The sequence below is a fragment of the Triticum aestivum genome, chromosome 6A (genome assembly GCF_018294505.1).
Source record: "Triticum aestivum cultivar Chinese Spring chromosome 6A, IWGSC CS RefSeq v2.1, whole genome shotgun sequence".
Lineage (NCBI taxonomy): Eukaryota > Viridiplantae > Streptophyta > Magnoliopsida > Poales > Poaceae > Triticum > Triticum aestivum.
The window spans coordinates 331586574-331594380 of record NC_057809.1 but is presented as its reverse complement, the minus strand read 5'-3'; the positions used below and the strand labels follow the sequence as shown (position 1 = coordinate 331594380).

General features: G+C 48.1%; 1 long non-coding RNA gene across 1 annotated transcript; it reads right to left on the bottom strand.

Moving 5' to 3' along the window:
• Window positions 1-5137: 5137 nt before the first annotated feature.
• LOC123127506 (uncharacterized) lies at window positions 5138-6530 on the bottom strand. Its single transcript, XR_006462555.1, has 2 exons — window positions 5673-6530; window positions 5138-5587 (listed from the first exon to the last, which is right to left on the bottom strand). It is a non-coding gene; the product is annotated as an uncharacterized lncRNA (long non-coding RNA).
• Between the last annotated feature and the right edge of the window lie 1277 nt (window positions 6531-7807).

The following is a 7807-nucleotide window of genomic DNA, read 5'->3' as shown; positions in this document are numbered from 1 at the left end:
TTCCAATTTAGTGAAGTTGATACCGAGCTGGATGAGATAGAAAATAAGGAGGAATAGAGCCTCATGGACATGGCCCTGGACAAGTTGTCCACAGCGGTTGCTACACCCACGCCCATCCCAGCTCCCATCCCCGCGCCCGTGCCAGCGACCATCCCCGTAGCATTGATGGGCTCGATGCCGAGCACTATCGCCATGATGGAAGCCACAGGCATCAGCAAGGTCACCGTGGCTCCGCACGAGCTCGTGTACATGCCAGCGGGCCTGTGCTCGTGCGTGCCCCTGCACCCACCGCGTAGCCGGTCCCTGTGCTTTTGGCTGCACCCGCCCTGCCCATGCCCGTGTGCACGCCCCCTCAGCGTCATGGGATGCCGCCATCAACCGCTATCTTGTAGCGCCGCGAGTTGTCGTCTTGCCGCTCCCCGCTCATCGATCACACAACAACAGGATGTTTGATTTCCAAGTGAAGAACATTCTGTGCTACCTTGAAGACTTCAACAACAGCATCCCGGAGGATGACAACAACAACACCGGCGCGGCATGCCACCTTCACCGCTGCCAAAATTAGTTTTTTTGGTTTCAGTATTGTATCTCGATAGTATGACTATAAAGTCTTAGTGTGACTGAATGAAACCTATGGTTTGAACAAACTTTTGTTTTTCTCTCTAAATGTACAAACTTATCAAACAACTTTTTTTAAAACGTCAATGGTTTTTAAATTTAAAACACTCATCGCAAACGTTTTAGATAGAACACCCATATGCAAACCGACAGCTTTCCGAGTAAGCCAAGGGAAAATGTGTTGCACTCGAATTGTGGAGATCTTCATAGCAAACATTTTAGATAGAACACTCGTATGCAAACTGACAGCTTTCCCAGTAAGACAAGGGAAAATGTGTTGCGCAGGATTTGTGCAGCTCTTCATCGCAAATGTTTTAGATAGAACACCCGTATGCAAAGGGAGCTATGGTCCTTCCCCAGTAAGCCAAGGGAAAATTTGCGGCACAATATTTGTGCATCTCTTCATTGCAAACAGTTCATATTATAGACGGTATGCAAAGCGAGAGCTATGGTTCCTTCACCACTAAGCCAAGAGAAAATCAGGCACGCAGGATTTCTGCATCCCTTAAATGCAAATGATTTTTTCGGATGACGTGTGTGCAACCAGGTACATACAATTGGGTAAGATTTGCAGGTGTTATATTGGATATATTGTCATTTGTCAAACTGGAAAGATTGACATTTGTTGATCTAGCAATATTGCCCTTTATCAACCTTGTAACACTGCCATTTGTCAAAATTTATGGCTAAAAATCACTAGCACTATCTAATTTTTGCAACTAAAATTCAGTAAGCACAGATTTCATTCATAGCTTAAGCAGTCATTCTTTATACAAATAATTCAACTCGATAGCTGAACCGACCAAAATTTTCCCCCATTGTTGCCAACCACGTACTGAAATAGCCAGTTCCACTATATATATACTAGCTAATTTTAAGTACATTATATAGTTCAACCACATCTATAATTATATGAAATGAACAAAATGGGCCCTAAATACTACTGCTATGGAGGGGCTTTGTACTACTTCCAGCAGCCTCTCCTCTGTCGAGCGCGCTCAGCAAGAGGCAGAGGAAGAGGAGCCTACCGACGAGCTGGACAACTGGAATCCAGTGCCTACCGCCGCTGCACCTTTAGCAGCGCTCACCTTGAACGTCCTCTACCGCTCCACATGACCCCTCTCGAATCGGAGGGACTCCTCGTAGATCTCCTCATTCCTCGCCTCTGCGGTGGCGTGTGCTGCGGCCACAGCGGTGATGTCGCTTGAACTACGTCGGTATTTCCCCAAAGAGGAAGGGATGATGCAGCACAGCTACGGTAGGTATTTCCATCAGTTATGAAAACCAAGGTATCAATCCAGTAGGAGAACCAAGCAACACTATGTAAACGGTACCTGCACACAAAGAACAAATACTTGCAATCCGACGCTTATAAGGGGTTGGCAATCCCTTTTCGGGTAACGGCGCCAGAAATTGTAAAGTTGACGGGATAAAAATTGTGATTGATTGGATAAATAGATGTCATGGAAAACCACGACCACCTATGGGGCCATGAGCCCCTTTTGGTTTGGCGGGGGGATGGTCACGTTTCACAAAGAGGGGAGAAGCGTAACACAGCACGACAGAGATAACACAGGCAGTTTTACCCAGGTTCGGGCCGCTGCGAGGCGTAGAACCCTACTCCTTCTTTGGTGGATTGATGGTGGAGACGCGGCGCTCTTGCCCGACAGGGTTGCCTCGGGGCGAGAGTAGCCATGCGCGTATGAAAGTGTGAGGGTCCAAATCCTCTCTACGATTGCCATGGGCCTCCTTTTATAGATAAAGGGGTCACCACAGTAGCAAATCAGTCTTTACATACTGATTAGATAGCAAACTGTGCTATCATACCTAACTCTGCAGGCGGACAGAGCGCATTAAATGTGCCGCCTAGTGTCACATCACAGTGTGCCCAGAAAGCCTTGCCGGGTTGTTTTGCCAGCTTCACGCTTGCTTGCTTGACACGTCTCAGGACGGGTGTCATTTGGAGGTGTTTTTTGTAGGAAGTGGTTGCCATGTGGCAGGAAGCAGCCACTTAGTCACCTAGGGGCTTGACACCGCACTCATCGATGACGTGCATCGCTTCGAGGTGGTGCGGTAGAGTAGTTTGCCTCCGCAAGCCCCGGCAGGCCTACCGGGATGATCTGGAGGCTTGCTTCTAGGGTAATCCCAACCCCGTCAGGCTCGGCTGCCCGACAAGGGAGGTTTTTCCCTCAGTGACATCTTGTCTCCATGGCTTGACTTGATCTTCTCGACCAGCTCTATGATTCTTCAAAGAGCCGATCCCTTCGTGCTTGGTTTGATCTTGGGCGCTACAAACTTGTCCTTAGGCATGTGCATGGTCTAGGCAACAGACCCAAGGTTTGTTGCACAGATTGGAGCCCCCGGGCCTGGCCTGAACGCGCCGCCAAGCGTCGTCGGGGTAGGCCCTAACCAGTGCACAGGCAGGAGCATAGTGGTGGCTTGCCCTTTTGAGATCTTCTTTGCTTATTCATTGACATGAGCCGATGTCACTTTTCGGTTATCCCGCGCGCCGTGTAACACCAATTGTAGTAGGCTATATAATCGGCCACACCTTGCGGAGCAGTAATTGCCATCCCACTATTCTTTCCGCTTCAAGCGCTTCCGCCACGTGTACTACATGCATTGCGTAGGGTTGGTGGCGGATGCGGAGGGTACAGGAATAGGTGCCATGCCAGAAAGCCAGGCGTCGTGGATTAGAGCAGAGGATCGGCCTTGATTCTTCAAGCCGTTAATGGTGAGGAGGAGCCGGATTGGTCAAACGGGGCGGCAATCTCCATGGAAAAACCTAGCCCCTTCCGTCGCCGCCTATAAAAGGGATGCGGGGTGAGTCGCTTTCCCCCACATCCTCCTCCCCCCATTCTTACCATAGCCTCTGCTTATCATGGCGAGAGGTCGGTGATCTGGTGTTGATCCAGTGGCGACAAGAACTTCTGCTCGACAGCGCCTCCCTCCTCCTTCTAACGATGCGTGGGTTGTGCCCGTGGTGACAGGAGGCACAAGGGGATGTGGCCGAGGTCATCGACAACGCCTCCCTCCTCCCCTGATGGAAGGCCACTTTCGGGACAAGCCCCTGGAGTTCATCATCAGGCTGTACAAGCCCCCACACGACCGTCTTCGTCTCCCCACCACATTTTCAAGGGCGATGAGGCTCGAGCAGCTGCGGGCGTTGAAACTGCACATAAGGGGCTGCGGGAATGGCAACATTCCAGTGGATGTAGATTTCCCCGCCCCTCATGCATGTCATGTACTTCCGTCGAGGATGGAAGACTTTTGCTCGTGCCCATAGCTTGTCGGAAGGGCACGTCCTCCATTTTAAGTTAATGGAGGACGGTTTCCTTTCCGTCAAGTTTTTTCGGAGCTCTGGTGCTCGCTTAGGGTGTTGCACGGAGAGCTCGACTGACGATGAAAACTCCTCCACGAATGATAGTGTAACGCCCCAGATGTAACATTCCTTAATTGTAACTCTATTTGCATTCGTGTTCGTCTCATGCATCCGGTCATTTTCCCTGTTGTCCGTTTCGGAATCCGACACTCACACATGCACCCGTTGCACCCCTCATATCTTGTTTCGCGAGCGGGAGAAAAACGTTCTTAGAATGGGCCGAGATTTGTCGAGTGGCCTTGGTACATCACCAGTAGGCCGCCTGTCAAATTTCGCTCCATTTGGAGGTCGTTTGATGCCCCAACGGTTAACTAGGTAATCGTAAAAACCCCTTTCTCTTTGCAGCCCAACACCCCTCCACAACAACCCACTAGCCCATCTAAACCCCCTCCATGCTCTCCTTGGTTGGATCACGATCGTGTGGGCGAAAACTGCACCTCATTTGGACTCTCCTAGTTCCTTCTACCTATAAAAAGGCCCCTTCTGCCCCATTTTCAGGCGAAACCCTAGTTCCACCCTCTCTCGTCGCCGCCAGACGCGTCCGCGACATCCGGACATGTCCGCGACGTCCGGACATGTCCGCCGCTGCCGCCCCAACGAATTAGCATCCGCCACCTGTCCCGCACCGCCGCCAGGCCCGCCGGGGCCCGAGGCCGGCCCGCCTCGGCCCATAGTTGGGCCGCGCCGCCCACGCCTCCCCGCCCGGCTCCGCCACCGCCCGCTCGCCGCACCGCCGCCGCCACTACAAGAAATCTGCTAATACATGATGGTTCTAATCAGTCATGGAGCGGTGAAAAACTGTCATGCATGATCGTTCATGACGGACATGAAATCCGTCATCTATATCACATCATAATTTGACCTGGTACCATCATTGACGATCCTTGGCTGTCATGGATTTACTTCCGTCGTGCTTAACGAACAGGCTTGTTAACGGCGTTAACATGTTTGCCATGTCATCATTTGACATGAATCTGACATGGCAATCCATGTAGTAATCAGCCCATTTAAAATCTTGACCGACTAAATTTCAACTAGGTCTAGTAGTGGGGTCCCATATAGTATCAGCCCAATTAAAAGTTTAGCCCATTAAATTATGGTCCATCTAAGGCCCACTAATTCACTCCAAGCGATATGTTTTGTAAAAAAATGCATCTTTATTTATTAAATGAATAATTGTTACATAAAAGCCCCGGGAAATACGCATGTACAGAAAAAAAGATCAAAAGTACTTATGGACGATGTTCGGCTGAACAACACTCGCCCGATAGCTAATCCAACCGGATGCTACTGTGTAGAATTTTGGCCGGCAACTGTGGTCTATCTAGAATGCTAAAAAAGATCGCTAAAAACTTACAAATTACAAACATCGGACGAAACACTAAGCTACTCTCCAACTCCTCAAGCACTGGTGGAGCTCGTCATACATCAAACAGGTTCATCCCCGTTCCTTTGTGGCCATAGATCTGGCCGTACACACCAAAGTCATTAGAGGGAGAGACCATTTTCGCAACCATATCACCAAGACCAATGCTCCTGAACGTCAACTTCTCTGTACTGATGAAGACTCCATGGAACATAAACTACCTGCGTGTCGAGAAACCATAAGAATGTCTTGGAATATCAGAAAAGAATGTGATGGCAAAATCAAAAGCAACAGTGGGAGAGGGACCTGGTGGTACATGTGGCTCACAGCCTGCCGAGGTCGGTGAATATGACAAGGCGACGGAAGTGTCACCAGTGGAGACAAATGGATGGCACCAGGCTTAGTATGGCATAGCAGCCCAGATGCATGGGCCCGTTAGTATATCTTCGCAGGCACGCAGCCCCTGGCCTCCACAAAATGCATCGAGGATGAGATCTCCCTCAAAAAAAGAGAGGATGAGATCCCGCCCGTCCGATGCGGCGAAACTCCACCTCGAGCACGTCCGTACTCATTGCGCCAGGCCCATCCATCTTTGGAACACACACGAGGGACCTGTTATCCCCTTGCAACAAGATGGCCACCATCCGCAGAGGCGACGCTGCACAAAGGTCCGCCTTCAGGGCCGTCCCCGCCTAAGGGATGAGACTATTGTTGCGGCGGCAGATGGCCGTGGATGGCGACGTTGCGGTGGCCGCCAGCCTTTTTCGTGCAGTGGCGGCGACCATGGATGGGGAGAGTGGATGGCCGTGGTTGCGGCGGCAGATGGCCGTGGATGGCGACGTTGCGGTGGCCGCCAGCCTTTTTCGTGCAGTGGCGGCGACCATGGATGGGGAGAGTGGAGGATGGGGGGATCTGGAAGAGGCTAACCGAGATCCACTTCCTTCAAGTGGAATAGAAGAGTGCGTCTCGTGGGTGGACGGAAGGAAACACAAGAAAGAGGGGGAGGTTTCCTTGCCGTTGGATCTCAGGGGTATAGACGGCATGGATCTGCGATCCGTGGGACGCTTAGATCAACCAATCACAGCGCAGCTTTGGCCTCACGCTGGATTGCCACTTTGGCTGCAAACCTAAGTGGGCCTCTATTGATAGCGAGGCCAGCGCAGAATTCAGTTCTTTTTATTATTCAAATAACCAAATAAGGGAACCTTGTTGAGTAACTTGGAAAAAGAATTATAATATATATCACAATAAAATTTTACTGTAAGATTCTACATGCAAGTTGTTTTCTAGGATATTCCATAAAATGAATTTCCGTGTGTCCATTGAAATTAATTCCAGTTTGACCTACATATATATCAAGTAAGGTTGAAAACATTGCTGGGCCATTTCCTGTAGAAATGATATATTCTTAGTGGTTTATATTTGAGTGTAGAAAAAAAATTATTGACAAACAAGGAAGCAACTAATACTTTGCCATCAAACCCAAATCATTCCTTGTCGAAACCATGCGTTTTCATCAAAGATGTTTCGGCTTTCATGTAGTGCATGTCATAATTTTTATGAAACCTTCTCAACATTTTACTACAAACTTTGGAGGTTATATGATATGAGGGCACCATGCCCAATATTTTTCATACTTCATTTGTATTTTCTAAAATTATGAAAACAATAAACTCCATGTTCAGGGTTAAGACGTGGCACCCTCGTGTTTCGAATTCCTTCATTTTCTGGGATCGGGCCAAAACATAGACTCAAGAACACAAATATGATTTTTCAAATAATTGGCACCAACTTTTTCATTCAATTGTATTTGAAAATTGAATTATATTCATTAAATGCCTACAAATGCACTAATTGACTTACATAGAGAAAACTTACACTGGAAAATGCTAAATTTTTGACATGGATCATGTAATGGTGTATGTTGAGTACAGAAAAAATTCAAGGCCAACTGATGATGCAGCGGTTGCTTTGCCTCCAAACCTCACCCGTTATCTCTTTGAACCTAAATTATTTTCCGAAGATTGTCCGGTTTCTAAGCACCATACGTCACAACTTTTGTGAAATTTTCACCACGACCTCCATGTGTCGTATGAGGGCACCATGCCAAGTTTCATGTTTTCCAGACTTCGTTACCATTTTTAGTAAGGAGAAAAACATATATAAATAACATTTGAGCTATATCAAAATGGTAAGCACCTAGTTTCGGACATGCGAGGTCGAGGGATCGAGTCTGGACTGGTAGCCTTTTTTAGTTCAACAAGAGCTAGGCCACAACATTTAACTAAGACAACCAAAAAAGCGTTCGTGCATTTGAAAAAAGAATTCAAAAATGATTTTGGAAAAATCACGTGTTTTAGAAAATTGTGGGCTTACTTTTGAAAATAAAATCATGCTTTCAAATAATTGACAACGTGTATTTCCAAAAAATTCAATGTGCT